The following is a 22,046-nucleotide window of genomic DNA, read 5'->3' on the forward strand; positions in this document are numbered from 1 at the left end:
AAAGTGGCCTTTTTTTGGCCTATACTTCATGTTTCATTCACACTTTTTTTCTGTTTGGTGATTATTTTGTATACTTCATGTTTTAGCACCTTTTGAGCTTCATTTTACATCACATTTTTAGCATATTTGTATACTGATTTTGAGACTGCCATATACTGTAAATGTTCATATTTTTGGTCCATCTTCAGTGTTGTAGAAGGAAATTTTTCAGTTTGGGTTTTTCTTATACCACTTGCTTCATTACCCCTCTTTTGGCCCCTATTCTTGCATGCTATGTTTCCCTTATCTATGCTTGCTGTTTGGCCATGTTTATAACTGTGAAAGTGCATCTTTTGGGACTGTCTAGCTTCTGTCTTTGTATTGCATGTCCATATTGTGCATGTTTGGCATGGCTATAGGCCATTTCGGGTGCTTAATGTTGCATTTCGGGACATTTCCTTGCATTTCATGTCATTTCGCTTCATTTCGGGACTGTTTTCCCCCATATTTTGTTGCTGAAATTCCACTAGCATACTTGCATATCATTTTTGCCATGTTTCATTGCATTTCATCATTGCCTCGGTTTGCGTGCCCGTGTGCACGCATTTCGAGGCACCTCTTTTTTATCCGCCGGCATCCTATGTGAGTGTGGCTGAGGCTCACTCATGTTGGTATAAGTCCATTTGTCATTTCCATGTCATTCCATTGCATTTTGCACCGCCTCGGTTTGCGTGCCCGTGTGCACGCATTTCGAGGCATTCCATTTTTTTTATCCGCCGGCATCCCATGTGAGTGTGGCAGAGGCTCACTCATGTTGGTATAAGTCCATTTGCCATTTCCATGTCATTCCAATGCATTTTGCATCGCCTCGGTTTGCGTGCCCGTGTGCACGCATTTCGAGACACATATCATCGCCTCGGTTTGCGTGCCCACGTGCACGCATTTCGGGACACATATCATCGCCTCAGTTTGCGTGCCCGTGTGTACGAATTTCGAGACACATATCATCGCCTCGGTTTGCGTGCCCGTGTGCACGCATTTCGAGACACATATCATCACCTCAGTTTGCGTGTCTGCGTGCACGCATTTCGAGACACATATCATCGCCTCGGTTTGCGTACCCGTGTGCACGAATTTCAAGACACATATCATCGCCTCGGTTTGCGTGCCCGCGTGCATGCATTTCGAGACACATATCATCGCCTCAGTTTGCGTGCCCGTGTGCACGCATTTCGAGACACATATCATCGCCTCGGTTTGCGTGCCCATGTGCACGCATTTCGAGATACCTCATTTTCATTGTTGCTATCATCGCCTCGGTTTGCGTGCCCGTGTGCACGCACTTCGAGGCATCTCATTCGCATTGTTTCTACCATCACCTCGGTTTGCGTGCCCGCGTGCACGTACTTCGAGGCACTTCATCTTCATTGTTTCTACCATCGCCTCGGTTTGCGTGCCCGCGTGCACGCATTTCGAGACACATGTCATTTTCTCAGTTTGCGTGCCCGTGTGCACGCACTTCGAGGCATTTCATTTTCATAGCATTCTGTGTATGTTAAGACTATATCTTAGTCGCATTTCATGCATATCATGCATACTGCATCATGTGTCCGGAATAGGAGTTAGCCCGGGCACGGGAAACGAGGTACATTTCGTACTCCGAGTGACGGAATGTGTCTCAATTCCCCCAGTCACCGACACTCCGGATTATCCATGATGGAGTTAGGTTTTAGCTGTAATTTCATGTGCATTCATCCTATATTGAGTTGTGCATTTCGACTCCTCGGCCATCATGCCTTGGTATGCGTGATTGGTGGCACGAGGATCGAGACTTGCATATATCTGTGCAAATACATTGCTATGCCCCTTTCCTGCTCTCTGTTGCAGCAAAATGGAGAATCAGCGACTTTTTGGACTTGGCACGCATTTCAAGAACAGGTGTAAACAGAGGCTAATTGGGGCATTCCGGTGGATTTCCGCATAAGACAATCTGGACATGCATCATCCATCAGAAGCAAGGCGGTCCCTGGCTTGCACGCCAGTTTTATTTGCTTTCATAATTCATTAATTAATTAAGATTTTGTAATATTTTGGACTGTAATATTCTTTTATTCGAGACTGTAATATTTGGACTGTATATTTATTTGGACCCTCTGCATGAGGGCATAACTGTAATAAGTGTGGGTGAGTGTGATGTATGTCTTCCAACCCCACGTCTTTCTCCCTTTTATTTATCCGCTTACGATGGTTAGATTAGGGCATATTTAAATTAGCATACAGTATGACAGCATGTTTGCATCATTCATCTGTATTGCATGCACCGGGCTCGGCGCACCATACTAACTGCATCGTACTTTCAATTCCAAATTGAATACATGGTAGTTGTAGCATTTCATATACCATCTTAGAATAGCCGAGCCTGCCATAGTTGCATTTTTGCATGTGTTGCATTAGGCATTTCTGTATACTTAGGATTCATGCATGATTTCTAATGTAATTCTTTGTTTTGGCTTGGAGTACCCGGTAAGTTTTATGCTTTAGCATTCTTGCATGCGTGTGAGTGTTGCCATGAATAGCATGCTTACCATGAGGCTATGTGCTTACATGATTTAACTGCCTGAATGCCTGTGGGTGGAGGCTGTGTTATCTGAATTGGAGTAAAACATCAAATGTTTCAAGCCTACCTGCGGGTAGCAAACCATTTTCAAAAACAAGCACGAAATGTTTTGTTCCAATTCAGGCGACCCGGTCTATACTTGTATGCTGTGCTCATTACATAGTAACCTAGGCTAATAACCGGAATAAGAGCACACAATGTTTTCAAAAATTGATATCATGGTTAGTAGAGGCCGGTCTATGACCGGGCGAGCGGGGGTGCTCACGAAGTGACCTTCCCCAATCGTACCCAAGTTCCCGAGCCGAGGCAACTTTGGTGATGACGGACACGTGGCCTTTTGGCACCGAGTCAGGGTTTCTTAAATTTCCCAAATAAAATATTTAGGTGGCGACTCTGTATATGGCAAAGCAGTCCATGTTTGGCACTTCTTTCAAAAATCAGTTTTTTTCATAAAATGATTTGCCGGATTTGGACTCTTTGGTTCAGACTTAGAACCGTGACTACGAAAAGCCGAGTCCAAGCTGTAGCGAGGTCCCCCCGCGGCCCTGTTACAGGGGCAGAGAGGCTCCAAGAGGAGACAAGATGGCCAAGGCGACGGCAAGAGACAGAGGGGTCCTAATCCTCAGCAGTCTCAAGGTGGTTTGGCTAGGTCGACCTTTCCAGTGCCGAGTGCGGGCTCTGGGAGAGGTAGTCAGGGGGATTTTACCTGTTACAAGTGTGGCCAGCTGGGTCACAAAGTTTCGGTTTGCCCGCAGAAGGGAGGGGGTCAACGAGCTGCTTCTTCTTCAACTAGACCTCAGGGCCAGAGTCAGGGCAGAGGCCAATCTTTGTCTTGCTATCAGTGTGGTCAGCCTGGGCACCTGAAGAGGTATTGCCCACAGTTGGGTGCCACATCGGGAGCGTCTGGTTCTAGGCAGACGCAGGGATTTCATCCAGCTCAGTCTGTGCAGGCCTCGAGGGCCAATCCGGGAGCCTCGTCATCCCAGTCAGTGCAGCAGTCGTATGCTCCGAGAGGTGAGCAGGTGGATCAGGGGCCTACAGGGCGTGTGTATGCTGTTACCGCGCAGGATATAGTACCGGCTCCATCAGTAGTGAGAGGTACTTTTCTATTTTGCAACTCGGTTGCTAGTGTGTTGATTGACACGGGTGCATCTCATTCTTTTGTATCTGCTGCATTTGCATCTGTTTTGGAATTGGAGTTGGCACGGTTAGCATCTCCTATTTGTGTAGTGTGACCTCTTGGGGGTGAGTTGATCTTGAAACAAGGTGTTAGAGGTTGTGATATAGAGGTCGCCGACCATAGGCTTCCTTTTCCGTTTGTTATCATGCCCATGAAGGGCTTTGATGTTATTTTGGGTATGGACTGGCTATCGTCATACCGGGCTGTTATCAATTGCTACCGCCAGAGGGTCACGTTATGTACCTTGAGCGGGGAGTGGTTCCATTTCTTGGGAGACCGGGTTGGTAGTGTTTTACCATCGGGGTATCATTCGCGAGGGCGAAGTGAGCTTAGTGGTCTACTTGCTAGCTTTGAGAGTGGTGAGTGTGGTGAGACCCAGCCTGTGTTGCCGAGGGTGGTTTGTGAGTATTCGGATGTCTTTCCCGAGGACCTTGTTAGTTTGCCACCTCATCGAGAGATAGAGTTCTCTATTGATTTAGTGCCTGGCACAGCGCCGATTTCTATGGCACCTTATCGTTTTGCCCCAGCTGAGTTGAGTGAGTTGAAGATTCAGCTCCAAGAGTTGCTAGATAAAGGTTTTGTTCGCCCTAGTGTTTCACCGTGGAGAGCACCGGCCCTCTTTGCTAAGAAGAAAGATGGTGCCTTGAGATTGTGTATCGACTACTGAAAGTTGAATTGGGCTACGGTCAAGAATAAGTACCCTATGCCCCGTATAGATGATTTGTTTGACCAGTTGAAGGGTTCCCGTTGTTTCTCTAAGATAGACTTGAGATCGGGTTACCACCAGTTGAGGGTCAGGAAGGAGGATATTCCGAAGACGGCATTCCGTACACGGTATGGCCATTATGAGTTTCTGGTGATGCCATTTGGACTTACCAATGCACCGGCAGTCTTTATGGACTTGATGAACCGGATCTTCCGGGAATTCTTGGATCGATTTGTAGTCGTTTTCGTGGACGACATCCTGATTTATTCGCCTTCAGAGGAGGAGCACGAGGCACACTTGAGAGTAGTGCTTGAGTTACTTAGAGCCCATAGGCTGTATGCCAAGTTTGGGAAGTGTGAGTTCTGGCTGGGAGAAGTCAAGTTCTTAGGCCATGTAGTATCCGGAAAAGGGGTGTCTGTTGATGCATCCAAGGTAGAGGCAGTGTAGGATTGGGCACAGCCTAAGAATGTGTTTGAGATCCGTAGTTTTCTGGGATTAGCTGGGTATTACCGTCGGTTTGTGAAGGATTTCTCCAGGCTAGCTTCGCCTTTGACTAGATTGACGCGGAAAGGGGTCAAGTTTGTATGGAGTGAGACTTGTGAAAAGTCGTTCCAAGAGCTGAAGGGTAGATTGACCACCGCTCCGGTTCTGATTATTCCGGAGAGAGGGTTGGGTTATGCGGTTTATTGTGATGCCTCGCGAGAGGGTTTGGGTTGTGTGTTGATGCAAGAAGGGAAAATGGTAGCTTATGGCTCACGTCAATTGAAAATTCACGAGAAGAATTACCCCACACACGACCTAGAGTTAGCAACAGTGATCTTTACCTTGAAGATTTGGAGGCACTACCTTTATAGTGAGAAGTTTGAGGTGTTCTCGGACCACAAGAGTTTGAAGTATCTGTTTACACAGAGAGACTTGAATTTGAGGCAGAGGAGATGGATGGAGTTAATTGAGGACTACGATTTTGAGTTGCATTATCACCCGGGAAAGGCCAATATTGTGGCCGATGCCCTTAGTAGGAAATCCATTAGTGATGTAGCTTGTATAGCCATCCGGGAGTGGGAGATGTTGGGAGCACTTGGCGAGTTTGATTTGCTTCTAGGCGAATCTGTTGAGGCTGCGGCCTTGTTTTCTGTTGTTGCGCAGCCTACACTTGTGACTAGGGTGTTAGAGGCACAGAGAGGTGACCTTGAGGTAGAATCCCTCTGAGAGAAAATCTCAAGTGGGAAGGTGGAGAAGGGTTTGACGGTGTATCCCGACCAGAGTGTGAGATACCGAGACCGTTTGTTTGTGCCGGAGTCTTGCCGAGGGGAGGTACTCCGAGAGTTCCACCATTCATGCCTTGCGGTGCATCCGGGAGGCACTAAAATGTATCATGATTTGGGTCGCCAGTTTTGGTGGCAAGGTATGAAGAGGGATGTGGCAGTTTCCGTGTCGAAGTGCCTTACTTGTCAGCAAGTGAAGGCCGAGCATCAGAGGCCAGCGGGTTTGTTGCAACCCTTGCCTATTGTCGAGTGGAAGTGGGAGCATGTCACTATAGACTTCGTTGTAGGTCTTCCGAGGACTCAGCGGGGTAGTGATGCTATTTGGGTGGTTGTAGACCAGTTGACTAAGTCGGCGCACTTCATTCCTATGCGCGTGAGAGATTCGGTAGATCATCTCGCCGACTTGTATATTCGGGACATAGTGAGATTGCACGGGGTCCCAGTGACGATCGTCTCAGATAGAGATCCTCGTTTTACTGCTAGATTGTGGCAGAGTTTGCAGAGTGCCTTGGGTACTAAGTTGACCTTTAGTACGGCCTATCATCCTCAGACTGACGGGCAGTCCGAGCGTACTATTCAGATCCTTGAGGATATGCTTCGGGGTTGTGTCCTTGACGTTAGTGGGACGTGGGAGAGGCACTTGCCATTGGTGGAGTTTGCCTACAACAACAGTTTTCAGTCGAGTATCGGCATGGCACCGTTTGAGGCCTTGTATGGCCGACCGTGTAGGTCCCCAGTTTGTTGGGCCGAGGTGGGTGATACACCTTTGTTGGGTCCGGAGTTGGTTAGGGAGACGACGGAGAAAGTTGAGCTTATCCGTAGGCGGCTGATTACAGCCCAGAGTCGTCAGAAATCTTACGCTGACCGTAGGAGAAGACCCTTGATGTTTGAGATAGGTGATCATGTCTTTTTGAAGATATCACCTAGACGGGGATTGATGAGGTTTGGGAAGAGTGGGAAGTTATTCCCTCGGTTTATTGGTCCCTTTGAGATCCTTGAGAGGATTGGGGAAGTTTCTTATCGCTTAGCGTTGCCACCACAGTTGTCCGGAGTTCATGACGTGCTTCATGTGAGTATGCTTCGGAAGTATGAGCCGGATCCATCGCATGTGTTAGATTGGACCGACTTAGAGGTAGATAAGGACGCCTCGTATGAGGAGAGACTAGTTCGGGTCTTGGATAGGCGGGATCAAGTCCTGCGTGACAAGACCATCCCTTTGGTAAAGGTTTTGTGGAAACATCACGGAGTGGAGGAAGCCACTTGGGAACGTGAGTTGGAAGTCCGCGAGAAATATCCGGACTTGTTTATTGATGAGTAATCTTGTATTTAGATTTTGTAATATTGTTGAACTTAAGAGCTTTATATATGTCTTAAGTTGTAAAACATTGGTGATGTTTTGGCTTAATGGAAGTATGTTGTAGAACTTACCTTGATATGGGAGTTGATTATGATATTGCATATGTTGGCTATATTATAAAATTGGAGTTGTATCATGTATATTAATTATGATATGAACTGTGAACCATGTATGTTGAAAATGGTTGGAAATGGAAGAAAATTGCATGTTGATAATGCACTTGTAAAATATGTTGTGAAATGCCTCTTGAAAAGAGATGGAATTGACCGGTAATGGGTCAGAATGTTTAATATTGGGTTGAAATGTTGTTAGAAATAGAGAAAACCTGTTTTTGAAAAACTTGTGTTTAATTTCGGGGACGAAATTCTTTAAGGGGGGGAGGTTATAGCGATCCCGGTTTCCCTTTTCATTGGTTGTTGTGTACATCTCGTTTACATCCTTTACTCTTTGTATTTGAGTCTTGGGTTGTGTTGGGCAGGTGTATAACAGGTTGGTTGAGCTTAGGAACCAAGTGTAGTTGCCTAGATTTTGGCCTTCACGCTCGAGCAAGGATTTTGACGCTCGAGCGGGCCCTTCATTGTTGTCTGTCCGCTCGAGCGGGGTTTCCGAAGCTCGAGCGTAGTTTTCCATCTTCCAGTATCTCCTCTGCAGAGTTGTGCGCTCGAGCGGGAGTTTTGACGCTCGAGCGGGATGTTGTGTGTGACGCTCGAGGGGAGAGGTTTGACGCTCGAGCGGAGACCTGGTTCTGTAAAAGTTCTGGGAGTGTGTATCCGCCGCTCGAACGGGATTGTTGACGCTCGAGCGGGAGTCTGTGAGTGACGCTTGAGCGGGGAGTTTGACGCTCGAGCGGGGCAACTTTTATATAAATCCGAGATCCGACTTTTGGATCACTTTTTCAAGATCTTTTCTCTCTCTTACTTTTCCAAAAAGCCATTTTCAGAGCTTCTCACTCTAAAACCGGCCCTTCTCTCTTAGATTTGATCTAGTAGGAGTTGTTTGCTCGCTTTTGGTCTTTACGAAAGTTGTGTTGATCGTCGAGGGCTACATTTTAATCTGAAAATTTCAGAATTTGAAGCATTTTGGTTTTGGTCTTCATCTCCATTGGAGCTCAAACTTTGAGGTAGGGATATCCTACTCCTCTTTATGAGTTTTGTCTTTAAATTTTGGCATTTCGATATGTTGGGAGTTGTTGGGTAATTTTGAGGAAGTTCGGGCCTTTGTGTAAATTTACAAGAGTTGGGGTTTTAACTATATCAAACCTAGATGCATGTTTGGCATGGAAAATGTAAAATTAATGTTAAGACATTAATGAAAATGGAACCTAAGGGTTGTAATGTAAATTATGGAAAATGCCTTAATTACATTGGTTAATTAATTTGCATAATTAATTATGAGAAACGAGGAATTGAATTGGAAATGTTGAGATTGGGAATACGTGGGATTAAAGGGTGTAGTTGGATTTTGTGTCACTCACCTAGTTGGAAATGTCGATTTTATATCCATTTGTTGCATTTATTTTCTGTATAGAAATAACTGCTTTGGGCTATCGGTGGAGGATAGTCTTGGTTGTTGTAGACAATGCATGATGATTAGGCAAACTAAAACTAATCACCGGAATGTGTCATTGAGTATAACGGTTGAATGAATACATTAAATGTTATGTATTGGTTGATGATGTGTATAATTATTGTTTATATGCATTGTGTTGTGTTAGAGGAGATAGGGGATGTACTCCGCAGTTTAGGGAAAGATAGGGGATGGACCTCTAAACCGGATGTTGTTGGGAGGAGATAGGGGATGGACTCCGTAGATAGAGCTCATATGCTTATCTAGTAATGTGTTGACAGAGCTCATATGCTTGTCATTAGAGGTGTGATAGTGCTCATATGCATATCTGTGGAAGTGATGATATAGCTTGTATGCTTATCTGTTGTTGTGTGATATAGCTAGTATGCTTATCTATTATGAAATGGGAAGTGTTTGATATGAGTTACTGTCTCGTATGAGTTGTTGGCCAGGTTCTGAGCCATGGTTGTAAATTGAGAATTGAAAGGAATTGGAAAATGAATGGTAATATGGACTTGTATGTCATGGAAATGTAAAGTGTGATAAAAGAAAGTATCAGTGTTGGCCATCTATCAACTGCTAATCTTTTAGTCAATGTTCATATTTGGTTTAGTATATTTCTACTGGGCTGTGGCTCACCCTATATGGGAATATCATTTTCAGGTACAGGTAGCATGCCACCTCCAAGGACGTAGCTTGGGAGGCTAGAGGCAAGCGGACTTTTGTTGTTTTATGTCTTGATGTATTACATGTATATTCAAGCCAAGGGCTTAGTGTGTAAATGAGTTAGCACTCTTTTGTTGTAACCAAGTGTTAACTTGGAAAGCTGTAAGCCCGTAGGGCATTTGTTTTTGTTGATTAACATGTAATACTTTTGTAAAGAACTACTCTGATGAATAGAAGAATATTTATCTTCATTACCAATGCATGTCTCTATTGATGGGTTTAATGTGTTATTTTGAGGGCGTTACAAATAATTTCCGAAATATGTCAATTTCTAAAGGGATTATGCCTAAGGCATCTCTTGGTACAGCTTGATGATCATGCTCAGGGCACTGATTTGTTGGGCCAAACAAACCTCTGACTGAGCTATCTATAATCCCTCCAAGTATCTCCAAGTGTTAGGCACACTCACTTTCCTGTCAAATGTGCCCCTCTCAATGGGTTGTCTAGTGCTTGATCTTTCCTCACTCAGTTGACGACTCCTCAACTGAGCACACATCCTCTATACTTCACAAAAGGGCATCCTAATATTTCTACTTTCTACACCAGCCTAGGTCAAGAGCAAGGCCTATGAACCCCTTCCGGTTGGTGCCTCAGTCTTGGGGAAACTCGAACCACCTATGACCCCCACCTTGGGATCATCAAAGTACATGTGGCTTGGAGCCTGGAGTTGAGACTTCGCTTCGTCAAGATGCCTTGTCTCCTCCTCTCTCAAGGAGACCTACACCTTTACCAATGTTATAGAAAGGCTTTCACAAGAAGACATACCAGTTTTTGAGCAAGACACATGATGTGTCCTATGCTCCTCCGTACTTTGAGCGCAGCCACCAACCCATTGCTACTGCTGAACACTGAGAATTACAGCTCTGTTGATAGTTGCAACATCCACTTTGTCAGGCCATGGTGCACAAGACACTTCTCCCTGAGCTTGCGATGTTGTGTCCAGGTGAGCTGGCCTCCAAGCCCATCCCTTCTATGAGAAGGGGTATCCACCTCTATGCAAGCAATCCAATAGTAACCTTTCCCGTCCAACATGCTTAGAACACTTTACTGCCACTCTTTCTCTCTCCATCTAAGATCCCCTCTGCGCTTGTGTCCTCCATGTTCAGTCATCTTGTGGTGTTTTAGAAGGCTCCGCATTGGTTGTACTGGCAGATATGATGCTTTTTTATTCTTTGCATAACCCATGTTGGTGGGGACCAAACTGTAATGCTTCTTTATTTTTATTAAAAAAAAATGAAAAAGCTAATGTTATGTGGGTCACTGTGCCAAATGAATCAAGTACTCGTGAGTAAGTGGCTTCGGAGAAAGCTTTTGAAATAAGGAAAAATAAATAAAAGGTAGCTTGAAGAAGTAAGAGTGCAGCATGAATTATTTAGAGGCCTTGGCCCTTTGAGAAGAAATGCTTCTTTGGCGGGGAGAAGGAATCGACGTTGACGGTTAACTAGGTTTGGAAGGGAAGAGAAAAATAACGGAGTCTAGATTTGTTCAGTTGATTTGGTGCTTGTGCTGGCCTCCTTTTTCTCCAGAAGTTTTACTCATCAATTTTTAGAAATAAAAATAACAATTTCTATAGCTTGCAATGGTTCCAAAGGTTGTTTTTCTGTGCAAATATTTTATTAATTACTTACAGGTGTTTGCAATATTAAGGTACTAAGATGCCACATGGGCTTTTGACATTCTATTACCATTTTGCTGGGAAGGCACCATATTTCTGCGTGATAATGCATGGATTTGGGTTGGATGACAGAGGTTGAAGATGAGAAAATCTTTGGGTAATGTTGTAAATCCAATTACCGTGATTGGAGGAGGCAAAAACCCAGGGGTTAGTCACTGGTTAGAATATTTCAAACACATCTTTTCATTTGTTGAATGATCAATGGAGTTTCTATTTTGCCTTTGCAGGAAGCACCTTCCTATGGAGTTGATGTCCTGAGACGCTGGGTTTAGATTATACTTGTGACGTGCTGATTGGGCCTCAAGTCCTCCGCCAAATGTCTGACATATATAGAAACATGTGAGGAACATCATGATTTCTTTTGGAAAATCTTCATGATTGGGAGGTATGCTCATGTTTTCTGAGAACCATAGCCATTGGGTTCAGGCTATCCCTTGGATGAAAAGAGTCTCATTTTTGTCCTATTTAATTTTTTTTTTCTTTCCCTGAAGCCACTTATTGTTTATTGCTGGTCAGTGGTCACCTTCAAATAGCCGTATCTCCATTGATAGATATATATTTGTTGATCTCTCTCTCTCTCACACACACATACACACACTTGCTCATATTGCATTATAGTTCCCCATTTTCTGGCTCTTCATTTAAAATTTTTATTGCTTCTTGCTTGTCAGAACTGACATAAATGAGAATATTGTTTTGATCTCTTTCTGTAGCTTTTTCTCATTTTATATTCTTTTATTTGCAGGGTGATGACGTTGTTCCATATAGTGATCTTCCCATGATTGATCAGCATGCTCTGTTTTAGCTTGAAATGTTGTAAAGAACATCAAAGACAGCTTCAAAAATTATCAATTCTTCAAAATTTTCCAGGTACGTATTTCTTCATCTGGTTGATAGTGAGTTATATATCATATCAAAGTAGGAGAGAGTGAAAGAGAATCTTTGATGGGAACCATGAAAACAAGATCTGAGCATGAACAGGACAAAAAAAGTACAAGCTCACTTATTGCAACTAAAAACTATTTATGTTAGTGTCAAACTTCTGCTTAAACTTTGCACTACTGCTCTAAATCAATACGCACTTTAGGAATTGACCTATCCATGGATCCATGGAAAACTAATAACCTGTGTGATACATTCACTCAACAGTGAATTTTATGTGAAATCTATGTCTCAAAGAACATACTCACTTTATTTTCCCTTATAACATGGCTCCTATGCTGGAAGGTCATCTTTGAATGTTTCATTTGACCGCTTGACATTAGAAGGCATGGCTTACCTCCAAGAGTTCATGACCTCAAATTGACTTGTGGTGGCCCTAGATCCCAATTCTATTACGCAAACTAGGTTGTATGGTTGTGAACTTGTGATCCCCAACCCTTCTCCACCCCTAAACCACACATTTTTGGACATGTTATATCATTTGGCCACACGTAGGATCAACCAGTACCAGAAGAACAACCAGAATCTGATATAGGATCTTGTGATTCTTCTATTTTCAGAAAACCAAACCAAACCAAGCCAAGTCATAAGTACCATCAAATGGGGTCGACTACGTGAATCCTTCTTCTCCATTCGATTCTATCCAAGGCCATATCATTAGTCAAATTAAGGAGATTCATATCTTTATTTACTACACTAGTTTACTTTAGTCTAGGTCTGCTCCTTCCCCTAACATTTTCATCTATCGTCACTGTATCTCATCTCTTCATTATTGTCTCTGTTAATCTCCGTTGTATATGACCAAACCATCTCAATCTATTCTCCCTCAACTTATCTTCTATCGATACTACTTCTACCGATTCTCGAACATACTCATTCCTAACTCTGTCTTTTCTAGTCTTGCTACACATCTATCTAAGTATCCTCATCTCAGCAATACTCATCTTCATGTGGTTTCTTAGTTGCTCAACATTTCGTCACATACAACATCGCTGGTCTAATAGCCGTTTTATAGAACTTCCCTTTTAGTCTAGTAGATACTTGTTTATCGTACAGTATCCTAGATGCACTCCTCTACTTAAGCCACCCCATCTTAATTCTATGAATCACATCCGCTCCAATCTTCCCAGCCATTGTGATAATAAATCCTAAATAACGAAAATATTCACTCTTAAGTAGTGCTTGGTCCTCAATATTCATTTCTCCTCTGCTTCCATTCTTCTATTTTCGGAACTTCCCTATAATTTTGAACTTCTAGGGCTGTTAATAGATTTCTCTGTCCTTTTTCCATGGTTATTTCTAAATTCATTCTCTTATTTCATTTCTATTAAGACTTAATTCAACTGGAGATTCGAAAACATTTTAGTTTGCTCTTTTGTATCATTTATTTTTCCCCTTTTCAGATCATTCAATGGTTTGCAATTGTTGATTTATCAGATTTCTATTTTGATGCTGCCAAAGATCGACTTTATGTTGGGTATGTTACTTCGCATCATAAAGAACTATATCTTTAGGTACTTTTTTTCTTACTTTACATCATAAAGAACTAAATAATTCCTTGCGTGTGATTCCTTTACCACCTAGCTATCATTCTACATTTTTTGGCACTAGGGATGTTGCAATATTGATGGTTAATGAATTTAGATTCTGTTTGCCATGTAGGTTTTCTGCATTCAATGTCTTATGATTTTCATTGTCAACCTAGTATGGGACACCATATTTCTCATTTTCCTTATTGGCCTCTGCACTTTTAGCTATAATGTTGATTGTGCCGCACCACATAATTGAGTTATATGTTCTATATTCACATCTTGTAAAGAAAAGTGATGGCTTATGTGTACATTGAATTCCTGACCCAATATTTCTAGCTCCCATAATGTTGTGAAGTGCATTTTTTTTCCCCTCCTATTAATACTCGATACTTAACTAATTTATGTTCATTGTTAAGGTGGTTAATTCTTTTGAAACTGTTGGTTAATTCACTTTGACCCCTTGCATTTCAAAATGTTACATGTATATGCCCATGTGGTCATCTTAAAAGTGTTTTATTTTTTATTTTTTTGGTACATTGGAAATTGTCATCTTAAAGTGTATATGCCATTTAAAGTAATACCACATGAATATCATATATGAAAAATGTAAAAAAATACACTAATGAGTTTATAATTTTTTTAGAGTGTTACATCATATCCGTCATGTTGTCACATTTGGAAAAAAGTATACTAATAAGTTTTTAATTTTTTTAGAGCGTCACATTATATTCATCACGTTGTCACATTTGGGTCACGTTGTCATATTTAAAAAAAGTACACTAATAAATTTTTAATTTTTTTTGGATTGTCACATCATACCCGCCACGCTGTCACATTTGAAAAAAATACACTAAAGAATTTTTAATTTTTTTGGAGTGTCACATAATACCTACCACGTTGTCATATTTGAGAAAAATACATTAAGGAGTTTTTAATTTTTTTAGAGTATCACATTATACCTACCACGCTGTCACATTTAAGAAAAGTACACTGAGTTTTTAATTTTTTTGAGTAAAAGATTTAGAGTGTCACATCATACCCGTCACGTCACATTTGAGAAAAGTACATTAGGGAATGTTTAGTTTTTTTGGAGTGTCACGTTATACCCGGCACGTTGGAGTGTCACATTAATACCTCACATAAATACCTACCACATTGGAGTGTCACATCATTCCTGCTACATTAATAAAAGGGTATAGTCATCCACCAAAATACTACCAAAATCAAAAATAGGACTACACGGAAAGAAACTCTCCACTAATAGGACTTAACAGATCAATAGAAAAAATTTGAGACTAATTGGAGTACTTGTTTGTGAGATGGAACTTATTCCAAAAAATAATAGGTAAATTACAAATAAATTCTTTGAAGCTTGTTTAAATTACGATTTGCCCATGTGATTTTGGAATTTCTAATTTCATAACAAATAATCTTTTTATTAATAAATTATTTAGTCGATTAACAATTTTTAGGCTTCGTTTGTCAACTATATATTTTAGCTAAAAAATATAAAAAAAAAAAATACTATAAGTTGTCACATCACTCTCTTTATTTTTCTGCACATCTTTTCGTAAAAAATTAAAAAATTACTAAAATAGCTTATTCCCAAACGAAACTTTAATAATATTAGAAATTTATTTCAATTAATAATTCAAATAATTTTATTATTGTATAATAGAGCTATTAGGAATTTTTATTTTTCAGTTAATTTTATTGATTTTTTTTTAATAATGGGTATTTGTAATTTTCTAAATCTTATGGGGTGTATTTGTAATTTATCCTATGATAAGGGGATTTAGAATGATTTAAACAAGTATACTTTTTAAGTTTTTACAAAAAAATGTGAAATATAGATTGGGTTTGAAGTGATGTGGTAGAGAGGTGATATGACCAAAATAAGATGATTGTAACCCAAATAAAATAATGTGTAAAAATAGCATGTGCTATTTTAACACGTCAAACACTCACTATTTATCCAGTTACATTAATAGTCCTTGGTCTGTCCCATCGGGCGACATTTGAAACTAGGTAAAATGAAGTCCGTTTTTCTTTAAGTTTCGTTTGTTTTGACGTAAAATATTTTTGTCAAAAATATTTTACTCATTTTTTATTATTTGGTTGAACAAAAAGCAAGAAACATTTTTAAAGGAAAATATTTTTGCATTATTTTTTAAAAATGACTTACTTTTAAAAATCCTGCAAGTTAGTTCTTAGAGCAACTCCAACCATACTCTCTGCTTTTCGCTAGCTAAAGTACAAAAAAAGTACACTATTTATTTTACCTAATTACTTTAGCTATTGTGTTCTCCAACCACGCTTTTTATTTTAGTTAATCATTTAAACTACTTAATTACTTTTTAAAATAAAAAATACTAATTGTTGATATTTTACTAATATAAATTTGCAATAATAATAAATTTGCCATACAAACATACAAAACCTGTAGAATGAGGAGAAAAAAAAATGCAAAATACAAAATAAGTTATTCCGTAATTCATCAAACAGAATTGAAAGAACATATAAAATTGCTACATACACACACACACACATATATAATGTAAAATTCCAAATCCAAGACATAAATATACAAAAATCTAAAATATATACATACATAATTGTTTAGAGAGCCTTTGGGGCTCTTCAATTGTAGCTACAAAAAAAATAGGATGGTAAAGTAGCTAGCCCATTGGAGCTCAAAATTAGACTTACATTGGCTAAAATGCCTAACAAGCCTTGTTTAACTATCCACTTGGATTACAAAGTTAACTCGCTACATTTTTAACACATCTAGCATTTTCAAATACTCCAATATGTTATTTCACTAAAAAATTGTTAATGACATTTTATTGAATCAATTTTTTTTTTAGATAATAAAATATTTTTATTTCAAATGTCAGTTAAATGTTGAGCACTATCACTACAACAAAATACTAGCATTTTCAAATACTCCACTTTCCTTAACGTAGTTATGCATGCCAATTAATTGGCATAATACTGGTAGTGCATCAACTAGAGCACTATCACTACAACAAAATGTACTTTTGGCGATTGAAAAAAATTTAGTCACCAAAAGTTGTGGGATTGGCAACTAAAATTTTTTTTAGTCGGCAAAAATACAATATTTAGCTATTAATTTTTTTTTTTTAGTCGGGGTATATTGATTATTGGTGACTAAAACAAAATTTAGTAGCTAAAAATACCAGAATTTGCGACAAAAAAATATTATAGTCACTGTATATTGAGTTTTGGCTACTAAAACCATTTAGTTGCCGAATGTAAAATAAAAAATTATTTTTATCTTTTGGTCGCCAAAAACATATTTTCAGCAGCAAAAAAATATTTTAGTTGCTGTATATTGAGTTTTGGCTACTAAAACCATTTAGTCACCAAATGTAAAATAAAAAATTATTTTTTATCTTTGGTGACCAAAAGTTTGGTTGTCAAAAAATATTTTCAGTGACAAAATATTTTAGTCGCCGTATATTGAGTTTTGGCTACTAAAACCATTTAGTTGCCGAATGTAAAATAAAAAATTATTTTTTATCTTTGGCGACCAAAAGTTTGGTCGCCAAAAATTTATTTTCAGAGACAAAAATATTTTAGTCACCAAAGAACTAAAATATTTGGAGGGAGACATTTCAAATTTTGGATGGATTTATACAATTAATTGGCGACTAAAATGTTCAGTCGCCAAATGTGTAAAATGACCACTCATATATAGTATTTTGTTTCAAACCAAATCCTAAACAAACCAGCGCCTCTCCCCCTCTCCCTCTCCCTTTCCGCTGCTTCTCTTCCCTCCCTCTCTCATCGTCGCTCCACCAATCACAGAACAGCTCTCCTTCGCCTCTCCTTGCGTTCGCCGGCAACTGGAGCACCGATTCACCTCCTTGTTCGTCACCGTCGCCTAAGATCCATCACCCATGGAAGCTCGATCAACAGCTCCTCCCTCACAGAGTGGTGAGTCTGCTGGTTTCTTTCCCCCATTATCATCATCATCTGAGGTCGTCGCATCGCCGACTGTGCAAGTAAGAACCCAAATTTTGGGTAAATTTTGAGTCTTTAGTTTCTGGATTTTTTTAGTCTTATAGTTAATTGGGTGTGAATTAGAATTTAGATTATAATTTACATGTGAATTAGAATTTAGGGAAAATTGGATATAGTGGTTAGCTCTGTTTATGTTCTGGTTTCAGAACCGCAGCTGTAGTATTTTAGTTGGATATGGTGATTAGCTCTATTTTTGTTGTTTTTGTGTTATTGAAGTTGATTCCCACATGTTGGTTTACTAGCCTTTGACATGCAAAGAAATTTTGTGAGAAACAAGTTATCAGTTCTTTTTTTAATTTATATATATATATATATATATATGCTTGATATTGTTGTGTCTGTGTTGATTTATATATCTTTGTCTACTTGATTTGCTGCAACTTTAAATTCTTTCATACTTTCAAGAAAGAGAAGTAATGGATTCATGGTTTTTATGTGCAATTAATGTCAATTGAAAACCTGGTTTGTAGAATTCAACAATGGTTTTTAAAGATGTTCATTCTTGTTTCATTCATACAAAGGAACATTTGCTGGTTCTTTTCCATGGATTTTGAATTTGTCCAAGGCACTCAACAATAGAGTACCAACTCTGAAAAAATTCTGCCCACGCTATGCTTATTATTATTATTTAAATATTATAATTTAGGATGGTGGATATTGGTTATCTGAGCCAGCCACTTGAGCATGGATATTGGCTCATTAAGTCCATCCTTGCACACAATCCTCATACCGAGCAAGTTCTGCTTACCATTGTTTTCTTTAATCTGGTACTTTGATTTTGAGAGATCCATTCATGGTTTGTCTTGTCAGCATTTAAAGACTAGTAGTGAAATTGAAAGAAAGACTAATTTTTCTTTTCTTTCCTTCTTTTAAGGTGCCGCGAGAAGCAGAAGAAAGAGGCTACCAACATTTAGTTAGTGAACAAGAAGTTGACTGCAGCAAACCAGCTCTTGAAGGAAGAGCATGATTGCCTTCAGAAACAGATTTCGCATCTGGTATACGAGAATGAATACATGTGGCAGCAACTGAAATGTATGTTCAAATCATTACATGCATCAACTATTGATATTTTGGGTAATTTATTGTTATTGCTTTCATTTCGTTTTCATTTTAGTTTTTCTCCAGGATTTAATGGTTTTGAATATTACTCAGATTGCGATATGCTCTACCATATTATTGTTTATTTTTGTCCAATTCATCAACTTTTACTTTTTGAGAGTATCAGCATATAAACTGACTGGGAAACCTTTATAGATGTCATACTTCCATAGGCATCTAACGGACCATCCCTTATGGCCACATACATGCATGGGGTAATAGATGCTAGACAACTTAGTAAGCATGATTCAATCAGCATAATTTTAAGTGGTACATTTTTATCAATATTCTATATATATTGGTGCTAGTAGTCATTTGGAGTAGTTCCATTGTTTGACTAATCTATCAATTGAGATGCTAGAAATACCTTAAACTAAGATATGTTGGATAGTTTAAAGCCAGAATTTCTTTGAAGGAGTAGGAATTACCTTCCTTTAATAATTTATGAAGACACAATTTGTTAGAAGTTAACATGTTTAATTTGATTACGATGTCATAGAGATAAAACATTGTGATTCACAGATCTTGCACATTGGCAAAGTAATGGCACAAAATGAATCTTCTTCAGCTAGGTTTTGAGATGAAAATCAAGAATATGTTAGTGTTGGTTGCTTATATTATATGATACCCCTTCTTTCCAAATTGTACTTTGAAATAGTACAATATATGCATGCCTTCTGTTTTTGCCCTTTTGAGAGTTGGCATGTCTGTGTGCTAAAGCTGTAACTCTTAAAGCAAATTTGATTTGGAGATATGGAGAATTTTTTTGAACATTTTTTTCCCTCTGATGTCAACTTGAGAAAGCAAATCCCAATTACTTGAGGTTTAAGTACATGTATCCTATCTTACATGTAGCTATATATGGAGGCATATTATCTTCCATTTCTTGATCGTCATGTTTTACATTACCTTGTCGTCAATCTTCTTTCTTCTTGCCCTTGGTGCCTTAAATTTGAATGAAATCACTCTTCTTTCTTGTTCATCTCCAATGAGCATAACTGAAATGAACCATTTCAGATAACATTTTCTTATTTGGTTCTCAATTGGCACCAGTTTTTATTTCTCATAGATGCATTTCTTACTACTACTAGTCTTTCTATTCCTACATCATTTTATTTTGATGGGTTGATTCCAAGTAAGCTTCATAATTCTTTTCCATTTCTATTTACAACAGCATTCTGAGTTTATATGCTCTTTATTGTTGAAAAATTACCTGTATGCCTTAAATTTTTGTACTGTTCTCACCCCTTCCCTTCTTTCGCAGTAAGAAATTATTAATTTTATAATTATTATAATTTGCAGAATATAATATATCATAATTATTAATTTTATAATTGTTATAATTTGGAATGTCAATTTTATTGAATAAGTGCTAATGGTTTTTTTTTTTTTTTACAGATTGCTTTTGCGTGGGCTATTGTGGATTTTTTTTTTTTTTGTGTACGAAGAACATTTGTTCTATATATGGAAGACATTTATTTTTGTACATGCCTCTGTTTTGGAAATCCAGTGTTTTTGTATGTAATATTTAATTTAGATGGATTACACTTGGTTGGTATGAATTTATATGATATTTGGAATATGATGTTATTAAAGTTTTTGGATAGTTGACAATGAAATAGGTATTATGGATAATGGATTTAGATTATAATTGATAGATGTATTATTCTGTATATGTACAGGTTATATGTTGCATTGATAATGGAATGCATATAATTTAGAAATTAATGAAAAATATTCAATTTGTGCATTTTAAAAAAAAATTAATAAATAGAGCTTTTGGCGACTAAACATTTAGTAGCCAAAAAATAAAAAGGGAACTTATTGGCGACTAAACAGTTAGTAGCCAAAAAATAAAAGGGCAACTTATTGGCGACTAAATGGTTAGTAGCCAAAAAAAAAAATGAAAGTTTTTGGCGACTAAAAAATTAGTAGCCAAAAAGGAGTGCAACGTTTTTGGCGACTAAAAAATTGGTAGCCAAAAAGGAGTGGCTCATTTTTAGCTACTAAAAATTTGGTAGCTAAAAAACTAAAGATGAAAATTATTTTCTTTTTGGCGACTAAATATTTTCTTTTGGGCAATTAAATTTTTAGTTGCCAATTGGCAACTTTCGGCGACTAAAAAAATATTAGTAGCCAATTCTTTTGCCGACAATTAGTCAACGACCAAACGGGCTACCAAAAATTTCAGTCGGCAAAAATCTTTGGTGACTGAAATATAACTTTGGTAACTAAAAATTTAGTCACCAAAAGTATAATTTATTGTAGTGTATCATCCTTGGGCATAGCAAACACTGGTACAAAACTGGTTCTTCCCACTTTCAACCTAGGTTTAGAATTTTCCTATAGTAAGATGCATGAGTCAGGGTCATCAAATCGTCGATTCCTCAATTACCATACTCCAGTTCTTCGGGTTTGCCATGATTATACAAAGAACACAAACATGACCATTATCATTTAAATGGTGATCTACAAGAACAGATTCTTTCGTCTATGGAGAATGTACAGATCAAGAACATACCGTACAGCAGAGAATACCCCATTGAAGGAAAGAAGAAAGTTTGGACGCAGAGGGCTCCAAATGTGAAAGATGTTGGAACAACTGTCCTCAAGTTTGTTCGTTTGCTAAGCACCCCATGCTTTGTAGCCACTGTTATAATGTCGTTTCTATTCAACCGCTTCCATCTTTGGCAGCAGTTAGCTGAGACTCAACAATAGTGAGTTAAGAATGCAGCGGCAAAAGCTGATTGATAGTGGTGCGAATTGTGTTGGTCTCTCTATACCATAGATCCAACTTTTGTTGTCATTGAATTCAAAGGGTTCAATTCATACTTTATGGAGATTTGTTGGATCAAAAAAGAAAGTGATGCTAGGGTATATAGCAGAAGCTAATAAATTTTCATACCAAAAAAGAAAGAAAAAAAGAGCTAATCTTTTGAAGAAAATACTTTGAATAAAAAAAAAAGGAAAAGAAAATATTATGATGAGAAACTAAACTAACAAGAACGTACATATATATATATATATATATATTCTTCACCTGTATATTCTTCATTCTTTTTTTTTTTCTTTTTTTTAAGTAAATTATATTCTTCATTCTTTAAGTTTATAACTTGTTCAAAAAAAAAAAAAAATATTGATTGACAAAAGAAAATGAAGAATATAGTTTTATTTTATTTTATTATTATTTTAAACTAAATGAAGAATGTAGTAGTCATGGCATTTCATTTTCCTCCATTTGCTTTTGTTTTGTTTAGTAAATTATGCTAAAACTTCAACTTTGCATCTTTTTCCATTAAACAAAAAAAACGACTAAAAGAAAAGGGGTTTTGGAATTAACTTTGTCAAATTATTTT

The 22,046-nt window shown here is 38.4% G+C and overlaps 1 long non-coding RNA gene and 1 pseudogene across 1 annotated transcript; one reads left to right on the plus strand and one right to left on the minus strand.

Moving 5' to 3' along the window:
* Positions 1-22,046, minus strand: part of LOC145797438 (protein PSK SIMULATOR 2-like) — a 185,248-nt pseudogene that overhangs the window by 68,705 nt on the left and 94,497 nt on the right.
* LOC145797060 (uncharacterized) lies at positions 11,299-20,343 on the plus strand. The gene is made up of 4 exons (XR_014338037.1): positions 11,299-11,456; positions 11,817-11,941; positions 13,451-13,490; positions 18,467-20,343. It is a non-coding gene; the product is annotated as an uncharacterized LOC145797060 (long non-coding RNA).

Source organism: Camellia sinensis, chromosome 8, assembly GCF_055761805.1.
Source record: "Camellia sinensis isolate YWXY chromosome 8, ASM5576180v1, whole genome shotgun sequence".
Classification (NCBI taxonomy): Eukaryota; Viridiplantae; Streptophyta; class Magnoliopsida; order Ericales; family Theaceae; genus Camellia; species Camellia sinensis.